Genomic DNA, 24541 nt, shown 5'->3' on the forward strand with positions numbered 1-24541 from the left:
CTTTGGCCACTAGATGGCACTAAGTATTATAGGAATGTCTTATAATACCTAGAGCCATCTAGTGGCCAAATGTTGCATTTGCCATTGCAAAGGATAAGTTCACCTTCTTTAAAATTAAATAAATGCACGTTTTTATGCAGGTAAAAAAAAATGTGCATTTATTATTTTATTTTTTTCTAAGGAGCCTGTAGAGCAGGGGTGTCCAAACTACCCAGCTGTTGTGGAACTACACATCCCATGAGGCATTGTAAATCTCTGACATTCATAGACCTACCTAGGCATGATGGGAATTGCAGTTCCTGAAGAGCTGGAGGGCCATAGTTTGGACACCCCTGCTGTAGAGCATTGCACCTGCAATTTGGATATCTCAGGTGAAGTCTCAGGTTCCTGCAGACTCTCAGCATAGTTCTCTACTTGTACATGACCTTAATGCTGGCCATACACTAGTCGAAAAATCGTTCAAACTCATTTTTGAATAACGAACACTTAGCCGTGACAACAAATGATTTTGCCATCATGTAATGACCAAATTTTGATCGATAAATCGTTCACTGAACATAAATGAACCCGTTTTTTGTTCCTTTTGTCACATATGCCTAGTGCAAATATTTCTGGTGAGAAACGCATTAACCTTTCAATTTATCGTTCGTTCGTCAGAATTTTCCAAACTTTTAAGCTCTGAAAAGTTAAAACTGATTTTCTATTTGTGCCCATTAACTGTAAAAAATACGAACGAACGACGATTTTGACAGATTTTCAAACGATTCTTTTGGCTAGTGCATGACCAACATAAGGCCAGATATACATGGGTGTAATTTCGAAATCCTAAGAACTTTTGTTCGAATTTTGCACCCTTAGTGGGCCGCAGCAATAGCTGATTTTCGTGCGGTCATCGAATTTGAGCGATCGGGCATGTTGGAAATTTTTTGAAAAGCGAACAATTTTCCAATCACTGATGGGAGAATTGTGCAGGAAATATCATCGAAAAAGAAATGCTCATGAGTGCAAGAAAAGAAAATTCTGGAAAGAAAGGAAGATTCCAAGTCACGAAAGTTATTTTCTGTAGCAACACACAAGGTGAAACTGAAGGCTTGGTTGGTCGAATTTCAAAATCAATTGTGGCATCATCAGATCACAAAACGCACAAAATTTCTGATTTTCTAAAGAAAATTCTTTGAAAAATGTGACCCATGTATGGCCGACCTAATCCTCACCCCCTGTACTGAACACGTGGTGGAGAATGGGGGGGGGGGGGGGAGGGGCAAAAGATTTTTCCCCGGAGTTCAGTTTTAAAAGATTTTCTCAGCACCTCACTTTTCATTTCTTTTACATTGTAAAGCACTTTAATTGTATTTATTTTTGTATTCTGTAAATGGCTGAGCATAACTTATTGTTTTATATTGTTTTATAATGAAAATAGATATTTGTAAGAAACATTTGTTATTAAACATAAATAGCCTTTAAATATTATTGGTGTCCTTTTTATTAGTGCATATGGGAACACATTTGCAAAAAGGGACAGCTGACAACTCTGTATATCTTTAAACACTTTATTATCCTTTTGTTATATGTAATGCAAATTTTTTACTAAATAAACAGAGAATTACAAAAAAATACTTTATTATCACATCCCAGTGAGTAAAAGATAGTGGCTAACGCGTTTCGGCGATGAGCCTTGATCACAACAGCTGTGATCTATCTGCTGCCATAACCCCGGTATTTAACCTCAAAGTAGTGATGTAAATCTGCGGTGGGCGGTCCAGAACTGGTTAATAAAGCGTATTTGTTTTTACAAACTCACAATCACCCGGTGCCCTCCATTGCTGTCTTTTTATACAATTTTGCAAACAGGTCATTTTGCTCTAATACTGATGCATGCTGATGAGGCAGCACGGATGGGCACTGATGAGGCAGCATTGATGGGTACTGATAGGCTGCACTAATGGGCATTGATGAGGCAGCACTGATGGGCACCGATGAGGCGGCACTGAATGGCATTGATGAGCACTGATAGGCTGCACTGATGGGCATTGATGATGCGGCACTAATGGGCACTGATGATGCGGCACTGAATGGCATTGATGGGCACTGGTAGGCTGCACTGATAGGCAATGATGAGGCGGCACTGATGGGCACCAATGAGGCGGCACTGAATGGCATTGATGGGCACTTATGGGCTGTGCTGATGAGGTGGCACTGAATGGCATTGATGGACACGTATGGGCTGTACTGATGGGCATTGATGAGGCGGCACTGATGGGCACCAATGAGACGACACTGAATGGCATTGATGGGCACTGATAGGCTGTGCTGATGGACATTGATGAGGTGGCACTGATGGCCACTGATGAGGTGGCACTGAATGGCATTCATGGGCACTGATAGGCTGCACTGATGGGCATTGATAAGGTGTAACTGATGGGCACCAATGAAGCGGCACTAAATGGCATTGATGGACACTGATAGGCTGCACTGATAGGCAATGATGAGGCGGCACTGATGGACACCGATGAGGCACCACTGAATGGCATTGATGAGCACTTATGGGCTGTTCTGATGGGCATTGATGAGGTGGCACTGAATGGCATTGGTGGGCACTTATGGGCTTTACTGATGGGCATTGATGAGGCGGCACTGATGGGCACCGATGAGACAACACTGAATGGCATTGATGGGCACTAAAAGGGTGTGCTGATGGGCATTGATGAGGTGGCACTGATGGCCACTGATGAGGTGGCACTGAATGGCATTCATGGGCACTGATAGGCTGCACTGATGGGCATTGATGCGGTGCCACTGATGGGCACTAATAGGTGGCAGTGATGGGCACTGATGAGATGGCACTGATGGCCGGCAATGATAGGTGACACTAATGAGGAGGCACCAGTGGGGACAGATTGGCAGCACTGGTAGGCACTGCTTGGCATTGATAAGATAAGTCTTTCATAATTTGCTAGTATGCAGTGCTTACTAGCACATTATGGCATTCCTTGCAGGGATTTTTTTTATTTTTATTTTTTCAAATGCCGCTGATTACTACCACTTTAAAGAGGTTGTAAACCCATAAAATGAGCTCATTATGAAATACTTACCTTAGAACGAGCCCCTGACGTGCTGCTCGCTTACCTGTATGACGGGCAACATGTCCAGTCGCCTGTCTTCCGGGATCGCGGCATCTGGCCATCTGATTGGCCGGAGCCACGGTGACGTCACTCCCGCGCACGCGCACAGGAGCCAACGGTCACGGCATGGGGCTCTGAAGAAACGGCACCAGCGGCCATTCCTTCAGAGCGCATGCGCCAGTGATGTCACTGGCTGCATGTAAGGTAAATATCTCCTAAACGGTACATGTTTAGGAGATATTTACAGTACCTATAGGTAAGCTTTATCATAGGATCACCTATAGGTAAAAGTTGCAGAGGAGGGTTTACTTCCTCTTTAACTGTATATATCATAACTGGATGACACAAAGCATGCCAACATGGCTGCATCACAGGACGGTAAAAATAGCTGCTGACACCAAACACTAAAAGTAGATCCAGGCCGGGGTCACATGTGCCGTGTTATTTAATACACATACTACTGAACCATGTTAAATATGTTATAGAATATTCACTCCCTCTTCTGTAGAGTCCCCTATGACTTGGAAATACAGTTTGAAATAATAATATAAAAAAAAAAAAAAAAAAGAGAAAAAAAGATACAAAATTGAGACAAAGAGGAACACTTCAAAAATAGAACTTCAGAATGTATTTGAAAAATGTTTAGCCCCTCCCCCTCCTGCATTTAAATCGGTATTAAAACCAAAACCACAAATGTAAAATATTGCATCTTAACCAATAATGGGATGCGGTGCTTTTTCCCCCCTCTGTTTTCACCTGGAGATCTGGCCAGTAACACATCTCCTGTATTAGAGCGCCCCCCACTCTGGATGAATGAGAAAAGGGGGCACAGCAGACAGCAGCATTGTCACTCTGGGGGGGGGGGGGGGGTTGAGGTGTTAGATGGACTAGCAGATTTAAATACACCCACAAATGGAGGCCAAACTCCAGCTAATACTTCATAATCAGTTACAGCAAACAGTTTTTTTTTCCTTTTGGGATAAAGGTTTTACATGAATGAATAAAGGCTGATCATTGTAAGCACCCCGCCAATGGTAAATGGTTTGTCACATCCATGTAACAGACACATTCTGCTGGGAAACTTGTTCATTTGAAAAGAAAAAAACAGACTTACTGGCCAGATCACCAGATTCCCGGGTCCCACCATACCTGTACTGAGTTCCGGGGTCTGTACACCTGCTGTACCCATTATGAGGGGTTCCCTCCATCCCTGTGCTGAGTTCCCGGGTATCTACAACTGCTGTGCCCATTATGAGGGGTTCCCACCATCCCTGTGCTGAGTTCCCGGGTCTCTACACCTGCTGTGCCCATTATGAGGGGTTCCCTCCATCCCTGTGCTGAGTTCCCGGGTCTGTACACCTGCTGTGCCCATTATGAGGGGTTCCCTCCATCCCTGTGCTGAGTTCCCGGGTCTGTACACCTGCTGTATCCATTATGAGGGGTTCCCACCATCCCTGTGCTGAGTTCCCGGGTCTCTACACCTGCTGTGCCCATTATGAGAGGTTCCCACCATCCCTGTGCTGAGTTCCCGGGTCTGTACACCTGCTGTACCCATTATGAGGGGCTCCCACCCTCCCTGTGCTGAGTTCCCAGGTCTGTGCACCTGCTGTGTCCATTATGAGGGGTTCCCACCATCCCTGTGCTGAGTTCCCAGGTATGTACATCAGCTGTATCCATTATGAGGGGTTCTCACCATCCCTGTGCAGAGTTCCTGGGTCTGTACACCTGCTGTGCCCATATGAGGGGTTCCCTCCATCCCTGTGCTGAGTTCCCGGGTATCTACACCTGCTGTGCCCATTATGAGGGGTTCTCACCATCCCTGTGCTGAGTTCCCAGGTCTGTACACCTGCTGTGCCCATTATGAGGGGTTCCCACCATCACTGTGCTGAGTTCCCGGGTCTCTACACCTGCTGTGCCCATTATGAGGGGTTCTCACCATCCCTGTGCTGAGTTCCCGGGTCTCTACACCTGCTGTGCCCATTATGAGGGGTTTCCACCATCCCTGTGCTGAGTTCCTAGGTCTGTGCACCTGCTGTGCCCATTATGAGGGTTCCCACCATCTCTGTGCTGAGTTCCCCGGTCTGTACACCTGCTGTGCCCATTATGAGGGGTTCCCTCCATCCCTGTGCCTGTTATTAGGGGGTTTCCATCATAGTTCCATCAGAGCTGGAACACATATGTTTGGCCAGGAACACTCATCACTCTCAGCTGGACAGAAACAGGTAGAATTAGGGAGAAGCTCTCACCATTGGACAATCCAAGGCTTAAAAGGATACAGGGGCTGACTCAATACACCAGGCTCCACCTATAACAAAGGTAATCCCTAATGCCCCTTTCACACAGGGGAGTCCGTCGGCGGCCTCTGTTTTTCTCAGCGGGGAGGGATCGATCCGCCGATCCCCCGCTGAGCAGACGGATGACAGCTGTGTCTCCACGCTGTGTGCGGAAACAGAGCTGTCAGGTTTCGCTGTTCTCTATGGGGGAATCGGATGGGAACCGACCGCCTGTCCCTTCTCATCCAAACCCATCCGATTCGCTGGACAGATGGAAAATAGGGTTTCCATCCGTCCAGATTTGACGGATCGGATGTCAGCGGACATGTCTCTGCTGATATCTGATGCCCCATAGAGATACATGGGGCGTCCATTCAGATCCACCAAAAAAACTGACAGGCGGATCTGAACGGTCGGCCTGTGTGAAAGGGACCTTTTGGGTGAACTGGAGGAAGCAAAGCTTTGATTAAAAAGGAAATGATCTCCAAAGATATTACAATGAAACAATCCTCAATCATAAGCAGTGACCAACCACCAGGGGGCAGCAGCACACACACAACAGATTTCAGACTTCTCCAATCAAAAAGGGGTAATTGGTGAGAATTGGGAGATTTTCCTTCATCAAAATGTTGGTATCTGGGACCATAATGGTGGTAAGTATAGGACAGGAAGTGTAATATTTACAGGAATATCAGGTGAAAATAAAGAGAAAAAGGTATAAAAGAAAAGAAGAGGATGCAGCCAACAAATCTAAGGACTGGTATAATACAATATATTATATTTTATGTTCCTGGTAGGGATAGACAGATATGTTTTTTTCAGGGCCGATACCAATATTTTGGTCACAACGTATCGGTATTGGCTGATATGGGCCGATATTTTGTACATTTAAAGTTTTGAAAAATAAAGACAATTTTTGACACAAATCTGGTACTGAACATGTTAATTTTTGTTTAATGCTTAATGGCTGGCTTGCTGGCACACTGTGGTAGGTGGCTGGCTGGCTGGCACCCTGTGGTAGGTGGGTGGCTGGCACAGAGGCTGTGGGTGGCTGGCTGGTACAATGCCTGTGGCTAGCTGGTACAGGGCCTGTGGGTGGCTGGCTGTCTGGCACCCTGTGGTGGGTGGCTGGCTGGAACCCCGTGTTGGGTGGGTGGGTGTGTGGGTGCCTGACACAGGGGCTGTGGGTGGCTGGTACAGGGCCTGTGGGTGGCTGGCTGGTACAGGGCCTGTGGCTAGCTGGTACACGGCCTGTTGGTGGCTGGCTGTCTGGCACCCTGTCTGTGGGTGGCTGTCGGTCTGGCACCCTGTGGTGGGTGGCTGGCTGGCACCCTGTGGTGGGTGGGTGGCTGACACAGGGGCTGTGGGTGGCTGGCTGGTACAGGGCCTGTGGGTGGCTGGCTGTCTGGCACCCTGTCTGTGGGTGGCTGTCGGTCTGGCACCCTGTGGTGGGTGGCTGGCTGGCTGGCACCCTGTGGTGGGTGACTGGCTGACACAGGGGCTGTGGGTGGCTGGCTGGTACAGTGCCTGTGGCTAGCTGGTACAGGGCCTGTGGGTGGCTGGCTGTCTGGCACCCTGTCTGTGGGTGGCTGTCGGTCTGGCACCCTGTGGTGGGTGGGTGGGTGCCTGACACAGGGGCTGTGGGTGGGTGGCTGGCTGGTACAGGGCCTGTGGGTGGCTGGCTAGTACAGGGCCTGTGGCTAGCTGGTACATGGCCTGTGGGTGGCTGGCTGTCTGGCACCCTGTCTGTGGGTGGCTGTCAGTCTGGCACCCTGTGGTGGGTGGCTGGCTGGCTGGCACCCTGTGGTGGGTGGGTGGCTGACACAGGGGCTGTGGGTGGCTGGCTGGTACAGGGCCTGTGGGTGGCTGGCTGGTACAGGGCCTGTGGGTGGCTGGCTGGTACAGGGCCTGTGGGTGGCTGGCTGGTACAGGGCCTGTGGGTGGCTGGCTGGTACAGGGCCTGTGGGTGGCTGGCTGGCTCGCTGGTACAGTGCCTGTAGCTGGCTGATACAGTGCCTGTGGATGTGGGTGGCTGGCTGGCACCGGGCTGCTGTGGGTGGGTGTATGGCTGTGATACACTCCCACGAGACAAGTCCCGACTCCAGAGGAGGCTGTCCAATGCGAGGGAGGCGGCAAGAAGAAGAAGGCAGAATGATGTCACAAAAATATCAGTAATATCGGCCAGTTCCGGGGCCGTTACCGATATATCGGGGAAAGTGCATATCAGCCACCGATAATCGGTCTATCCCTAGTTCCTGGGTTAAAGGGATATTAAAGCCAAAACCTAAAATGTATTGTAGCAAGTTTTCCAGGCCTGTGGTCTGATGTGGGTCTGCCATTAGTACCGGAATCCTCTGCAGCCCATGGGGGCTGAGACCCTGGGTGTGACAACTGAAGCAGCGACAACTCCGGCATCTTTGTATGTGTTTTTTTTTTATTGGAATTAGGGGATGGGAGAAGGGAATGAGTGGGATACTCCTTGAGGCTTAACTAATTACAATTGGGACTTTACTTCCAAAATGCCCGTTGGTGCTTCCTTGACGCCAGCCGGCGCCATCCAACGCTCACTGACACGGAGAACACTCTGTAGAACAAAAGAAGTGCTGAATCCCCAACTTATAGTCCAGAAGATCCAAGACTGAGAACTGTAGAACTCCTGACACTGTTGTACTGTGAAAGTCACTGAATACTTTTCCCCCGCCTGGCACAGCTTGAGGTAGTATGTAGTAGAACTCTGTAAAGCTGTCACTTTAACTGGCACGCTCTGTGCAATTCAGGGCCCAAACTGCAGGTGCCCCCTTTAACCTCGAACTCTTCAGGGTTCATTGACTATGTACCCCCCTCTGTAGCTTCAGGGTCCTCAACCTAGGTACCCCCTTTACAGCTAGCTGGCACTAAATCCCAGAACCTCTTCCGGAGTGGTCCCCTCTGACTCTAGGCAGACCCCAAGGGGCAATCCTCAGTACTCACGACCTGTGTAGGCTTTCCTGGGACTGGACCCCTCTCTCTCTCCGCAAGGCTCTCGGCACACCGGATCCCCCTCAGCTCTCTCTGGACACTCAGGTGACACCCCGAGACATCCACCTTCCTCAAATAGGAGGAGAGACAGCCGCACTCTCCCTCCTGGGACTCTGCTTCCACCAAAGACATTGTGTCATGTGCCACCCCCAAACTTATACCCACTCCCAGAATCCTTTGCAGCACAATCTGCCTCCTGGGGTAGTTACAAGCCTGGATGTGCCCCCTGATTGGGTTTCCTCCACTGCCCTATGAGAAGCCTCACTCAGGAGCCAGTGGGGAGACTCCCCCTGCAGCAAGCACACCTGCAAACCATGACACCCTGACTATTAAATCACAGCCCTGCTGTTAGGCAGAAAAGGTTCACTATACCTTTACCTAGCTCCTACCTGTAGGGTGCTACAGTATTATATTGCAGCTTACCAATCATTAGATGTAGTGGCTGCATTCATTTTCTTTTTTTTAGGCTTCTTTCCCCTTTGTTTTCACCTTGAGATCTGGCCAGTAACACACCTCCTCTATTAGAGCGCCCCCATTCTGGATGAACGAGCACAGGGACACCTTTGGACAGAAGCATTATCAGTCTGCGGGGAGACAAGTGTTAGATGGACTAGCAGATTTAAATACACTAACAAAGTAACGCACAGGAGTGTGTGGTATGGTAGAGAAACGCAGGCCACTCCTTATTGTTTGTTCTTCTGGGCTGGTCGGGGGTAGCGGCGATCCTTCCCTCCTTACTTTATCTAGCCCTCTGGGGGGGGGGTGTTAGATAGACTAGCAGATATATATCATGTAACAACCTGAAACAGCTCACACTTTATAATCAGTTGCAGCAGTTTTTTCTTTCTTTTTGGGATAAAAGTTTTACATAAATAAATTAAAGCTGATCATTGTAAGCACCCCTGCCAGTTGTAAACGGTTTGTCTCATCCCTGTAACTGATACATTCTGCAGGAGAGCTTGAGCTTTTGAAAAACAACACTTACTGGCTGGATTACCAGATGAAAACAAAAGAAAGAAAGTCTAAAAAAAGAAAATGAATGCAGCCGTGACATCTAAGAATTGGTAAGCTGCAATATAATAAATGTTTGCTTTTGGGTTTAATACTGTTTTAACATTGTTGACAAGCAGCACACCCAGGGCCACTGATAAGGCAGTACAGCCAGCCCTCCTGTACTGAGCCCCATCAGTTCAAAATGGGACCCTGGGCACCTGTTGAGCAGGAGCCCAGCTGTACTGTCTTATTGCAGACACCGATCCTCGCAGGGGCCTCAAACTGGCGGTCCTCCAGCTGTTGCGGAACTACAAGTCTCATCATGCCTTTGCCTGTTGGAGTCATGCTTGTAACTGTCAGCCTTGCAATGCCTCATGGGACTTGTAGTTCTGCAAGAGCTGGAGGGCCGCCAGTTTGACACCTGTGCTCTACTGTCTCCCCCTGCAGTGCTGGCAGCTTCTCCCCTTCTTTTCCCCCTCCAGCTGCACTGCAGGGGGATTGGTTCTAGCACATGCACCCCTTCCATCTGCTGTCTGCCCCCCCCCTGGTGTGCCCCTTTCCACTGCCAGCTTCTCTCCTCTCTTATTGGCAGCAGCTGTGGGCACACAGGGGATGCTTTAAAGCGGATGGGCACAAAATCAACCTTTTTTTTTTGTGCCCATCCGCTTGGTCTCCTTCACCTGAAAAGGAATTGAATAGTTAGGCATTTTTTTTTTTACTCACCTTGTAATTGTAGATAGAAAATACTCACCTATTCTGTACTTCCTCCCTCTGTGCCGCGGCTCCGCCGTCACTTCCTGTTTCGCGATGATTCCTGGGAGCTGAACGTCATCGCTCCCAGGAATCAATGCAACGGCACCGGCCCCGCTCGTCACTTCCGGGGTGACGCCGCATTCCGTGCTAAACAGCTACTGGGCATGCCCAGAAGCTGTGGAGGAATGCGGCATCGCACCGGAAGTGATGAGAGGGGCAGATGCAGGCGCATTCTGGGAGAAGAAGACGCGGAAGAGGACGCAGAAGAGGATCGCGCTGGCTTCAGCTGCCCACAACAGAGATGGCAACGCTGGAGAAGACATTTTTTAAGTGAGTATTTCTTCTTGTAGGTAAGTGCGAACCGGGACAGATCAGAGGCTAGCCATTGTGGAATGTACTAGCCCTGACTGTCCCGGGGGTACGTTCACTGAAAAAAAGTTTTCGTGCACGGAACTCCGCTTTAAGATGGTGAGCAGGGGAAGGGGCCGGTAAATATGTCATTTACTGGGCCCTTCCTTTCATGAATGAACACAGTGAGCGATCACTATCAATCACTCCTGTGTCCATTCATGACTTTACTATGCTTCTGTTTGTGAATGAGCAGGAAGCCTCGGAATGCTTCCTAATTATTCATCTGAGAGGCTACAGAGAAAGTGACTGATAAATCTAAGTCCTCTGTCACTTTTGGCCAAGGGAAGGGGGCCCTGTTAGGCTGTATGGGGCCCCACGATTTCTAACAGCAGCCCCAAGCACACCTAACACACCAACACCTGGAAATGAGCATGTAACTGTTTCAGGGGTTTTCGATTGTAAGCTCTAAGGTCTAAAGTGAAGAGGCTCTATAGGTTGTATAAAATGGAAAAAATGAATACAACAGAAGAGACACTGTGTGCTGTTCCCGGGATAAAAAGAGACAAAAGCTGATTACAATTCAATGGTCTCCCTGAAACTGACCTCATTCTGCTGTACTGGAGGTCATAATGTTCTTTTATTGACATGTACTTTGCTGATTATCGGTGAAACCGACATCAAAGAACACCAGTGCTATATCATTCCTCCAAGACGGAGGCGAGCTGGTCTGTAACCCTTTTGCAGGCAGAGCCATTATCTCTTCCATTTTTTTGCAACACCTTATAAAATACACATTTTAGGCCTGAAGAATGGATAAAACCCCTGAAACTTTATATATTCATTGCATACATGGACATCCGCAAGTGCTCACCCCCCACCTGGAATCTCAACTTTCCCTTTAAAGTGGTTGTTAAGTCACTGCGGCGGGCAGTCCTTAAAGCGGTAGTATACCGCTTTTTTTCACTTTTAACTACAGGTAAGCCTATAATAAGGCTTACCTGTAGGTACAATTAATATCTCCTAAACTGTCACGGTTTAGGAGATATTTGCAGTGCATGCAGCCGCTCACGCGCCACCCCCAAACTTGCCGGAAAATTACTACCGCGCGCATGCGCGGGAGTGACGTCATTGAGGCTCTGGCCAATCACAGCGCCGGAGCCGCCGAACCCAGAAGAGATGCCGTGGGATCATGTTAGCTCCCACAGCGGTGTCCGGGGGTCCGTGTCGGGGCTTCGTTCTAATGTAAGTAATTCATAATGAGCTAGTATGCGATGCATACTAGCTCATTATGCCTTTGTCTTGCAGGTTTTTTTATTTTTTTTATTTTGAGTTTACAACCGCTTTAAGAGGTTAAAATAAATTCTGCCATTTCCCCTTTAAAAATAAATACTCGCGAGTCGCAGTGAATGACGCTGCCTTAAGTATTTCTTCTAAAAGGTAAGTGCGACCCGGGACAGTACAGAGGCTATCCATTGTGGAATGTATTAGCCCTGACTGTCCCGGGGGTATTTTTAGTGAAAAATTGTTTCCGAGGCCGGAACTCCGCTTTAAAGCGGAGTAAAGTTATATCGAGACCACTGTTCCTGATCTTTGCTGACAGTATTAGGACAGGAGATGTACCAGGGGATTGGAAGAAAGCTAACGTGATTCCAATATTCAAAAAGGGCCAGAGGCATATCCCGGGAAATTATAGGCCTGTCAGTCTGACATCAGTAGTATGTAAACTTCTGGAGTGGATGATAAGGGACTATATCGTAGAGTTTGCTAAGGACAACAACATCATCAGCAGTAATCAGCACGGGTTTACAAATGGGCGTTCTTGTCAAACCAATTTTCTAACATTCTACGAGGAGGTGAGCTGTGAGCTAGATAGGGGAAGACCAGTGGATGTGGTGTACTTGGATTTCACTAAGGCGTTTGATACAGTTCCCCACAAGCGCTTAATTTATAAAATAAGGTCTGCAGGTATCGATAGCAGGGTTTGCTCTTGGATACGGAACTGGCTAAAAAGGCGTGTCCAAAGAGTGGTAATAAACAGCGCATACTCAGACTGGTCTGAGGTGGTAAGCGGGGTCCCCCAAGGCTCAGTCTTGGGACCAACCTTGTTCAATTTATTCATAAACAACATTGAGGTCGGGATCAGTAGTTCGATATCAGTTTTTGCAGATGACACAAAATTGGGCAGGGCAATAACTTCACAACATGAAGCAGATATCCTACAGAATGACCTGGACAAAATAACAGAGTGGGCAACGACATGGCAAATGGGGTTTAACGTGGAGAAGTGTAAGGTTCTGCACTTGGGGACTAAAAACGTAAAAACACAGTACACGTTAGGAGGGGAGCCCTTGGGGGAATCAAAAATGGAGAAGGATCTGGGAGTCTTGGTTGATGATACATTAGGAAACAGCATGCAATGTCAAGCGGCAGCTTCCAAAGCCAACAGAATATTAGCATGCATAAAGAAAGGGATGCATTCCAGAGATAAGACTATAATCCTTCCACTTTATAAAACTCTGGTCCGACCGCATCTGGAGTATTCTGTCCAGTTCTGGTCGCCAGTCCTCAGGAGGGATGTGTTGGAGCTGGAGAGAGTCCAGAGAAGGGCAACCAAACTAATTAGGGGATTGGAGGACCTTGACTATGAAGAGCGTCTACAATCGCTCGATTTATTCTCCCTGGAGAAGAGACGTCTGAGGGGGGACATGATAGCAATTTATAAATATCTTAATGGGGATCCCAGCTTAGAAAAAAGCTGTTCATTCGAAGGGATTGCATGAGGACTCGAGGGCATACAATGCGATTAGAGGAGAAGCGTTTTAACCTCAGGCAACGCGGGGGTTCTTTACTGTTAGGGCAACAAGATTGTGGAATTCTCTACCACAAGAGGTGGTTTCTGCGGGTAGTATGGTGGCTTTCAAAAGACTCTTAGACTTACATCTCAAGGATCAGAACATTCAGGGGTATGTGAGATGATTACAGCCACACACACCTACACAGGTTGAACTAGATGGACTATTGTCTTTATTCAACCTCACCTACTATGTAACTATGTAACTATATGTAACTATGTTTCGGGCACAAAAACAGTTTTTTCAATAAACATACCCCTGGGACAGTCAGGGCTAGTACATTCCACAATGGCTAGCCTCTGATCTGTCCCGGTTCGCACTTACCTGCAAGAAGAAATACTAACTTATAAAATTCCTTTACAGCCTTGCCATCTCTGTTGTGGGCAGCTGAAGCCGGCGCGGCCCTCTTCTGTGTCCTCTTCCGTGTCTTCTTCTCCCAGACCGGCCCCTCTCGTCACTTCCGGTGCGGCGCCGCATTCCTCCACAGCTTCTGGGCATGCAGAGAAGCTGTTTAGCAGGGAATGCGGCGTCGCCCCGGAAGTGACGAGCGGGGCCGGTGCCGTCGCATTGATTCCTGGGAGCGATGACGTTCAGCTCCCAGGAATCATCGCAAAGAGGAAGTGACGGCGGAGCCGCGGCACAGAGGGAGGAAGTGGAGAATAGGTGAGTATTTTCTATCTACAATTACAAGGTGAGTAAAAAAAAAAAATATACCTAACTATCCAATTCCTTTTCAGGTGAAGAAGAGCCAGCGGATGGGCACAAAATCGATTAGGTCGATTTTGTGCCCGGAACTCCGCTTTAAGTAGAATGTAAAAGATGAGGTGGCATTGGGTAAATAGATACAAAATATACAAAGAATCAAACCTCAAAAGTATGCCTATCCATGAAATGGCAAAAAAAAAAAAAAAAACTGGAGAAACACTTTCCTGCCTATAGGGTCACACTGAGGGTGGGTTTGAAAGGGTTCAGTGGATGGTTCAGTGATTTCAAACCGGCATTTCAGTCTGACTTTGCGGGGCGATTTCACAGACATCTGTGTGGGTTCTATATTGTATTTATTTATTATATATTTTTTGTAGAATTATTGAGTTATTGCATACATACCGAGGGTGGATCTTGAGGAAGCAAGTTCTTTGCGAAACACGTCGATCACAAATGCATACCTCCCAACTTTTTGACATGGGAATGAGGGACACCTATTAGCAAATGTAAATAAGTGTAGGATACACCCCCTGTCATGACCCCCCCCCCCCCCCCACCCCAAAGGAGAATTGTACAAAAAAAATAATATATGATTAGTTAAAAGTACAAGTTATTTTTTTTAACCACTACCATTCCTTTATATTAGCCTTTTACGAATGCCAAATGTAAAAATCTAATGAAAGATTTAGCACTGGGAAGTGCCGTGAAATATGTTCAATGGGTGACATGTCCAGTGAGTATGCTGGCCTTGCAAGAACTGGGATGTTTTCAGCTTCCAGGAATTGTTTACAGATCCTTGCACCATGGGGCCGCGCATTATCATGCTGCAACATGAGGTGATGGGCGTGGATGAATGGCACAACAATGGCCCTCAGGATCTCATCACGGTATCTCTGTGCATTCAAAATGCCTTCAATAAAATGCCACTGTGTTCGTTGTCCAGACCACACGCCTGCTCATACCATAAACCCACCGCCACCATGGGCCACTCCATCCACAACCTACGCCTGCCCATACCATAACCCCACCGCCACCATGGGCCACTCCATCCACAACTTAGGCCTGCCCATACCATAACCCCACCGCCACCATGGGCCACTTCATCCACAATGTACGCCTGCCCATACCATAACCCCACCGCCACCCTGGGCCACTTCATCCACAACGTACGCCTGCTCATACCATAACCCCACCGCCACCATGGGCCACTCCATCCACAACGTAAGCCTGCCCATACCATAACCCCACCACCACCATGGGCCACTCCATCCACAACATACGCCTGTCCATACCATAACCCCACTGCCACTATGGGCCACTCCATCCACAACGTACGCCTGCCCATACCATAACCCCACCACCACCATGGGCCACTCCATCCACAACATACACCTGTCCATACCATAACCCCACCGCCACCATGGGCCACTCCATCCACAACGTACGCCTGCCCATACCATAACCCCACCGCTCCACCATGGGCCACTCCATCCACAATGTATGCCTGCCCATACCATAACCCCACCGCCACCATGTGCCACTTCATCCACAACGTATGCCTGCCCATACCATAACCCCACCTCCACCATGGGCCGCTCCATCCACAACATACGCCTGCCCATACCATAACCCCACCCCCACCATGGGCCACTCTATCCACAACGTACGCCTGCCCATACCATAACCCCACCGCCACCATGGGCCACTCTATCCACAACGTACGCCTGCCCATATCATAACCCCACCCCCACCATGGGCCACTCTATCCACAACGTACGACTGCCCATACCGTAACCCCACCGCCACCATGGGCCACTCTATCCACAACATTGACATCAGCAAACCGCTCACCCACACAACGCCATACACACTGTCTGCTATCTACCCTGTACAGTGAAAACCGGGATTAATCCATGAAGAGAACACCCTGAAGTGCCAGACGCCATCAAATGTAAGCATTTGCCCACTCAAGTCAGTTACTGCAGTTACTGCAGTCAGGTGGAGACCCCGATGAGGATGACGAGCATGCAGATGAGCTTCCCTGAGACAGTTTCTGACAGTTTGTGCAGAAAATCTTTGGTTATGCAAAAGGATTGTTGCAGCAGCTGTTGGGGTGGTTGGTCTCAGATGATCTTGGAGGTGAAGATGCTGGATGAGGAGATCCTGGGCTGGTGTCAGGGGCGTAACTATAGGGTTTGCAATTGCAACCGGGCCCCATGCTCCAGGGGGCCTGTGTGGCTCCCCTGTACACCTGGATAGGAGGGGCGGCGGGGGGCAGCATGTAGAAAAAATCAGACCCGGGTGAGCCGCTGAAGGCGGCGGGAGGGGGGAGGGGGGAACGTCCCCTCCCGCTCCTTGTATTGACAGCCAAGCGGCTTCTCAGCCGCATCGGTTGTCATTACAAGACAGCCGACCGTCGGCTACGGACGCCGGTACCGGGGGGTGATGCCTCTAGCTGCAGGCATTATTCCGGTACATGCACTTTCCCGAAATATCGCCAATATCGGTAACCTCAGGGGCCGATTCCGATATATCGGGGAAAGTGCAGATGGGCCCTCGATATATTGGCTTTGCCCATAATCGGTCGATCCCTAATTGAAAGCCATGGGAGGCAATCAGCTGACCCAGGGAGGAGGTGTAGATTGAGAAAAGGAGAGGTCCAAGGACAGAACCTTGGGGGACCCCGACTGAGAAAGAAAGAGGAGAGGGCGTTGGGATAGGTAGGATGGGAACCAGTAAAGAGTACAGTCATGGAGACCATGGGAGTGGAGTTTTTTTGAGGAGGAGGGGGTGGTCCACTGTGTCCAAGGCAGCAGAAAGGTCCAGGAGGAGTAGTACAGAATAGTGTCCGTTGCTGTTAAGGCCCGTACACACGTGCAGATTGTCGGCCGAAAATGTTCGGCCGATTTTCGGCTTGTTAGTATGATGCTTCCGACAGCCGACAGCGCACTTTCGGCCGAAAAGAATCTGTCGTGCAAGCATTAAAATTTTTGTATGCCGACACCAGAACGGCCGATTGTTCGCCAGTCAATACACAGGGAATGTTAACCATCACTTGACATCACTTCTGCAGTCGGCTGTAGTCGGCGGACAAAATTCTTGTGCAGTCTTTTGCACTTTTCAACAGACACGACAGCCCGGGGACAAAAGACGGCCGATCGTTCGGCCGACGATCGGTACGTGTGTACGGGGCTTTAGCTATTAGTAGGTCATTTGTGAGTAAGGAGAGCAGTTTCCATGGAGTGTTGAAGGAGAAATCCTGACTTCTTCTTAGTCAGATGGTCACCAGGGCCGGCCTTTGGGGTGTGCGAGCTGTGCGGCCGCACAGGGCGCCATGGGCAACAAGGGCGCCGTGCGGCCATCACAGCTCGCAGAGGATCAGGCGATTCAGGCCGCACAGCGGGAGGTGAGCGGCGACCGCGGCATGGACAGGGTTAACACAGGCCGCGGCCGCCGCTTACCTCCGCTGTGCGGCCGTGCCTCGATCGCCGTGCCTCGGTCACATCCCCGGGAGTGTGGGCGGGCGGGAGGAGGAGAAGGGGCGGGGCGAGGAGGAGCTGACGAGTAACGATCTCTCCTCTGGCGTCAGTGCAGGGAGGGAGGAGAGATCGTCAGCTCCTCCTCGCCCCGCCCCTTCTCCTCCTCCTGCCCGCCCACCCACACTCCCGGGGATGTGTGGGCGGGAAGTCTAAAGAAAAAAAAGGCTGCAGACAACATAAGGTAGGTCACCTTCAAAAAATGTAAGGGGGGGAGTCCTCTGTGTGGGGGGTCTGTGATGTAAGGGGGGGCTCTCTGCTGTGGGGGGGGGCTCTATCTGAGGGGGGCTTTGTGTGGGGGGTCTGTGATGTGGGGGGCTCCGTGGGGAGTCTGATGTAAGGGGGGCTTTGTGTCGGGGGTTTCTGATGTGAGGGGGGGCTCTCTGATGTGGGGGGCTCCGTGGGGAGGGGGGTCTCTGATGTATGGGGGCTTTGTGTTGGGGGTCTCTGATGTAAGGGGGGCTTTGTGTCGGGGGTCTCTGATGTAAGGGGGGCTTTGTGTGTGGTGTCTCTGATGTGTGTGGGGGTCTCTGATGTAAGGGGGGCTTTGTGTGGGGGTCTCTGATGTAAGGGGGGCTTTGTGTGTGGGGTCTCTGATGTAAGGGGGGCTTTGTGCTGGGGGTCTCTGATGTAAGGGGGGCTTTGTGTCGGGGGTCTCTGATGTAAGGGGGCTTTGTGTCGGGGGTCTCTGATGTAAGGGGGGCTTTGTGTGGGGGGTCTCTGATGTGTGGGGGGGTCTCTGATGTAAGGGGGCTTTGTGTCGGGGGGTCTGATGTAAGGGGGCTTTGTGTCGGGGGTCTGATGTAAGGGGGCTTTGTGTCGGGGGTCTCTGATGTAAGGGGGGCTTTGTGTCGGGGGTCTCTGATGTAAGGGGGGCTTTGTGTGGGGGGTCTCTGATGTAAAGGGGGCTCTGTGTGTGGGGTCTCTGATGTAAGGGGGGCTTTGTGTCGGGGGTCTCTGATGTGAGGGGGGCTCTGTGTGGGGGGGTCTCTGATGTGTGGGGGGGGTCTCTGATGTAAGGGGGCTCTGTGTGTGGGGTCTCTGATGTAAGGGGGGCTTTGTGTGGGGGGTCTCTGTGAGGGGGGCTTTGTGTTGGGGGTCTCTGATGTGAGGGGGGCTCTGTGTGGGGGGGGTCTCTGATGTGTGGGGGGGGGTCTCTGATGTAAGGGGGCTCTGTGTGTGGGGTCTCTGATGTAAGGGGGGCTTTGTGTGGGGGGTCTCTGATGTGAGGGGGGCCTCTGATGTGACGGGGGCTTTGTGTGGGGGGTCTCTGATGTAAAGGGGGCTTTGTGTGGGGGGTCTCTGATGTGAGGGGGGCCTCTGATGTGACGGGGGCTTTGTGTGGGGGGTCTCTGATGTAAAGGGGGCTCTGTGTGGGGGGTCTCTGATGTAAAGGGGGCTTTGTGTGGGGGGGTCTCTGATGTAAAGGGGCTCTGTGTGGGGGTCTCTGATGTGACGGGGGGCTCTGTGTGTGGGGGGGCTTTGTGTGGGGGGTCTCTGATGTAAAGGGGGCTCTGTGTGGGGGGGTCTCTGATGTAAAGGGGGCTCTGTGTGGGGGGTCTCTGAATGTAAGGGGGGCTCTGTGTGGGGGGGGGGCTCTGATGTAAGGGGGGCTAAGTTTTTAGTGATCATAAAAAAGAAAAGTCAAATAAAGTGCAAGAAAATGCGCGCGGGGGGGCGCCACAGGATTAGCTCGCCCAGGGCGCCTGATCACCTAAGGCCGGCCCTGATGGTCACTCAGTCGGTTATAGATTGGCCATTCAAGGAGTTTGGAGGAGAAGATCAGTAAGAAGATGGGGCGTAGATTGTGAAGATTGGTGAAGTCCAGTGAGGGTTTTCTAAGGATGGGAGTGACTAGCGCGTGTTTTGGAGAATTAGGGAAGATGCCAGAAGAGAGGGAGAGGTTGAAGATGTGAAAAAGAGAGCGTAGAATAGAGCCACAGGGTGAGCGTAGCATGTGCGAGGGAGCATGGGACATTATAATAATATTATATTGGTTGCACCCTCTTTATAATATTAATATATGGGTTACAGTACCTGTATAGTAATATTATATTCGTTTCATAACTAGTAAATAAAATATGGCATATTAATATTATTTTAATTCCCTGTATAATAATTTTTTATTGGTCACATTCCTATTATAATATTATATTGGTCACATCCTCATTATAATATTTTATTTTGGTCACATCCTCATAATAATATTATATTGGTCACATCCTCATTATATTTAACTTGATATTGGTAACATTCCTATTATAATATTATATTGGTCACATCGTCATTATAATATAATTATATTGGTCACATCCTCATCATAATATTGTTATGTTGGTCAAATCCTCATTATAATAATTTTATATTGGTCACATCGTCATTATAATACGTTTATTTTGGTCACATCCTCATTGTTATAATTTTATATTGGTCACATCCTCATTATAATAATTTTATATTGGTCACATCCGCATTATAATATAATTACATTGGTCGCATCCTCATTATAATAATGTTATATTGGTCACATCCTCATTATAATAATTTGATATTGGTCACATCCTCATTATAATATAATTATATAGGTCGCATCCTCATTATAATTATTTTGATATTGGTCACATCCTCATTATTATAATAATATTATATTGGTCACATCCTCAGTATAATATTGTTATGTTGGTCGCATCCTCATTATAATATGAAATTGGTCACATCCTGGTTATAATAATATTATATTGGTCACATCATCATTATAATATAATGATATTGGTCACATCCTCATAATAATAATTTTATATTGGTCACATCCTCATTATTATTATTATTATTATTATTATTTCTATAATAATGTTATATTGGTCACAGCCTCATTATTATAATGTTATATTGGTCACATTATCTTTATAATAATTTCAAATTGGTCCCATCCTCATGATAATATAGTTATATTTGCCACATTATCATTATAATATAATTATATTGGTCACATCCTCATTATAATAATATTATATTGTAACATTCCTATTATAATAATTTATTGTTCACATTGTCATTATAATATAATTATATTGGTCACATCCTCATAATAATAATTTTATATTGGTCTCATCCTCATGATAATATAATTATATTTGTCACATCCTCATTAAAATAATGTATATTGGTCACCTCCTCAACATAATAATGTTATATTGGCCAAATCCTCATTATAATAACATTACATTGGTCATATCCTCTTTTTAATAATTTGATATTGGTCCCATCCTCATTATAATAATTTTATATTGGTCACATTCTCATTATAATAATTTTATATTGGTCACATCCGCATTATAATATAATTACATTGGTCGCATCCTCATTATAATAATGTTATATTGGTCACATCATCATTATAATAATGTTATATTGGTCACATCCTCATTATAGTAATATTATATTGGTCACATTCTCATTATAATAATGTTATATTGGTCACACCCTAAATATAATAATGTTATATTGGTCACATCCGCATTATAATAATGTTATATTGGTCACATCCTTAATATAATAATTTTATATTAATCACATCCTCATTATAATAATATTATATTTGTCACATCCTCATTATAATAATTTGATATTGGTCACATCCTCATTATTATAATAATATTATATTGGTCACATCCTCAGTATAATATTGTTATGTTGGTCACATCCTCATGATAATAATGTTATATTGGTCAAATCCTCATTATAATAATATTATATTGGTCACATCCTCATTATAATATTGTTATGTTGGTCGCATCCTCATTATAATATGAAATTGGTCACATCCTGGTTATAATAATATTATATTGGTCACATCATTATAATATAATTATATTTGTCACATCCTCATAATAATAATTTTATATTGGTCACATCATTATAATAGTTTTATATTGGTCACATCCTCATTATAATATAATGATATTGGTCACATCCTCATAATAATAATTTTATATTGGTCACATCATTATAATAATTTTATATTGGTCACATCCTCATTATTATTATTATTATTATTTCTATAATAATGTTATATTGGTCACAGCCTCATTATAATAATGTTATATTGGTCACATTATCTTTATAATAATTTCAAATTGGTCCCATCCTCATGATAATATAGTTATATTTGCCACATTATCATTATAATATAATTATATTGGTCACATCCTCAGTATAATAATATTATATTGTAACATTCCTATTATAATAATTTATTGTTCACATTGTCATTATAATATAATTATATTGGTCACATCCTCATTATAATAATTTTATATTGGTCTCATCTCATTGTTATAATTTTATATTGGTCACGTTTTCATTATAATAATTTTATATTGGTCCCATCCTCATGATAATAGAATTATATTGGTCACATCCTCATTAAAATAATGTATATTGGTCACCTCCTCAGCATAATAATGTTATATTGGCCAAATCCTCATTATAATAATATTACATTGGTCATATCCTCTTTTTAATAATTTGATATTGGTCCCATCCTCATTATAATTTTATATTGGTCACATCCTCATTATAATAATTTTATATTGGTCACATCCGCATTATAATATAATTACATTGGTCACATCCTCATTATAATAATGTTATATTGGTCACATCATCATTATAATAATGTTATATTGGTCACATCATCATTATAATAATGTTATATTGGTCACATCCTTAATATAATAATTTTGTATTAATCACATCCTCATTATAATAATATTATATTTGTCACATCCTAATTATAATAATATTATATTTGTCACATCCGCATTATAATATAATTATATTGGTTGCATCCTCATTATAATTATTTTGATATTGGTCACATCCTCATTATTATAATAATATTATATTGGTCACATCCTCAGTATATTATTGTTATGTTGGTCACATCTTCATGATAATAATGTTATATTGGTCACATCCTCATTATAATATGAAATTGGTCACATCCTGGTTATAATAGTATTATATTGGTCACATCATTATAATATAATTATATTTGTCACATCCTCATAATAATAATTTTATATTGGTCACATCCTCATTATTATTATTATTATTATTTCTATTATAATGTTATATTGGTCACATTCTCTTTATAATAATTTCAAATTGGTCCCATCCTCATGATAATATAGTTATATTTGCCACATTATCATTATAATATAATTATATTGGTCACATCCTCATTATAATAATATTATATTGGTCTCATCTCATTGTTATAATTTTATATTGGTCACATCCTCATTAAAATAATGTATATTGGTCACCTCCTCAACATAATAATGTTATATTGGCCAAATCCTCATTATAATAATATTACATTGGTCATATCCTCTTTTTAATAATTTTATATTGGTCCCATCCTCATAATAATATTACATTGGTCACATCCTCATTATAATATTATATTGGTCACATCGTCATTATAATATTATATTGGTCCCATCCTCATTATAATAATTTTATATTGGTCACATCCCCATTATAATAATTTTTTATTGGTTACATTCCGCATTATAATGATGTCATAATGGTTACGCCCTCTGTGTAATGACGTCATGTATAAAGGCACAGGGCAGACACACGTGACTCAGACCGAACACAACAATAGCTGTCAGTGACACGGGTGACGTAACCTCGGCGATCCAATCAGCCATCGCGAGATCTTGTATTTCACCCAGGCAACCGCGGCGAAATCTCGCGCGACTTCCTTTCCTCACTTCAGCGGGCGGGGGCTCCGCACTTCTCGCGTGACTTGTCTCTCAGTACAGGCCAGGACGGGGCAGCTCTCGCGAGGTTTGCTCGGATGTGGATGCGGTTCGGGCCGGAGCTGTGCGGGTCTATCGGTGGGAGCGGAGAGTGAGGAGAATCGGGGAGGAGACAGGTGAGGACTGAGGAGAGGAGAGCGGACACCGGGGGCTGAGAGATGATGGGGGAGGGACCTGAATATGTGAGGGGGGGACAGGAGGAAGACATGAATATGTGAGGGGGGACAGGAGGAGGATATGCATATGTGAGGGGGGGGACAGGAGGAGGACATGAATATGTGAGGGGGGGGACAGGAGAAGGACATGAATATGTGAGGGGGGGGGGGCAGGAGAAGGACATGAATATGTGAGGGGGGGGGACAGGAGGAGGACATGAATATGTGAGGGGGGGGGGACAGGAGGAGGACATGAATATGTGAGGGGGGGGGGCAGGAGAAGGACATGAATATGTGAGGGGGGGGGGACAGGAGGAGGACATGAATATGTGAGGGGGGGGGGGACAGGAGGAGGACATGAATATGTGAGAGGGGGGGGGACAGGAGAAGGACATGAATATGTGAGGGGGGGGGGCAGGAGAAGGACATGAATATGTGAGGGGGGGGGGACAGGAGGAGGACATGAATATGTGAGGGGGGGGGGGGACAGGAGGAGGACATGAATATGTGAAGGGGGGGGGCAGGAGGAGGACATGAATATGTGAGGGGGGGACGACAGGAGGAGGAGGACATGAATATGTGAGGGGGGGGCAGGAGGAGGACCTGAATATGTGAGGGGGGGGACAGGAGGAGGACCTGAATATGTGAGGGGGGGACAGGAGGAGGACATGAATATGTGAGGGGGGGGGGACAGGAGGAGGACATGAATATGTGAGGGGGGGACAGGAGGAGGACATGAATATGTGAAGGGGGGGGCAGGAGGAGGACATGAATATGTGAGGGGGGGACAGGAGGAGGACATGAATATGTGAGGGGGGGGACAGGAGGAGGACATGAATATGTGAAGGGGGGGGCAGGAGGAGGACATGAATATGTGAAGGGGGGGGCAGGAGGAGGACATGAATATGTGAGGGGGGGACAGGAGGAGGACATGAATATGTGAGGGGGGGGA

At 46.6% G+C, this 24541-nt stretch overlaps 1 protein-coding gene across 1 annotated transcript in view; it reads left to right on the forward strand.

Moving 5' to 3' along the window:
* Positions 1-23441: 23441 nt before the first annotated feature.
* BTBD10 (BTB domain containing 10) overlaps positions 23442-24541 on the forward strand; it is a 98603-nt gene continuing 97503 nt past the window's right edge. The window contains exon 1 of the mRNA XM_082270286.1: positions 23442-23550. The gene's annotated coding sequence lies outside the window, so the exon portion shown is untranslated. The remainder of the gene's footprint in view (positions 23551-24541) is intronic.

This window comes from Pelophylax lessonae (genome assembly GCF_965119305.1).
Source record: "Pelophylax lessonae genome assembly, chromosome: 10".
Classification (NCBI taxonomy): domain Eukaryota; kingdom Metazoa; phylum Chordata; class Amphibia; order Anura; family Ranidae; genus Pelophylax; species Pelophylax lessonae.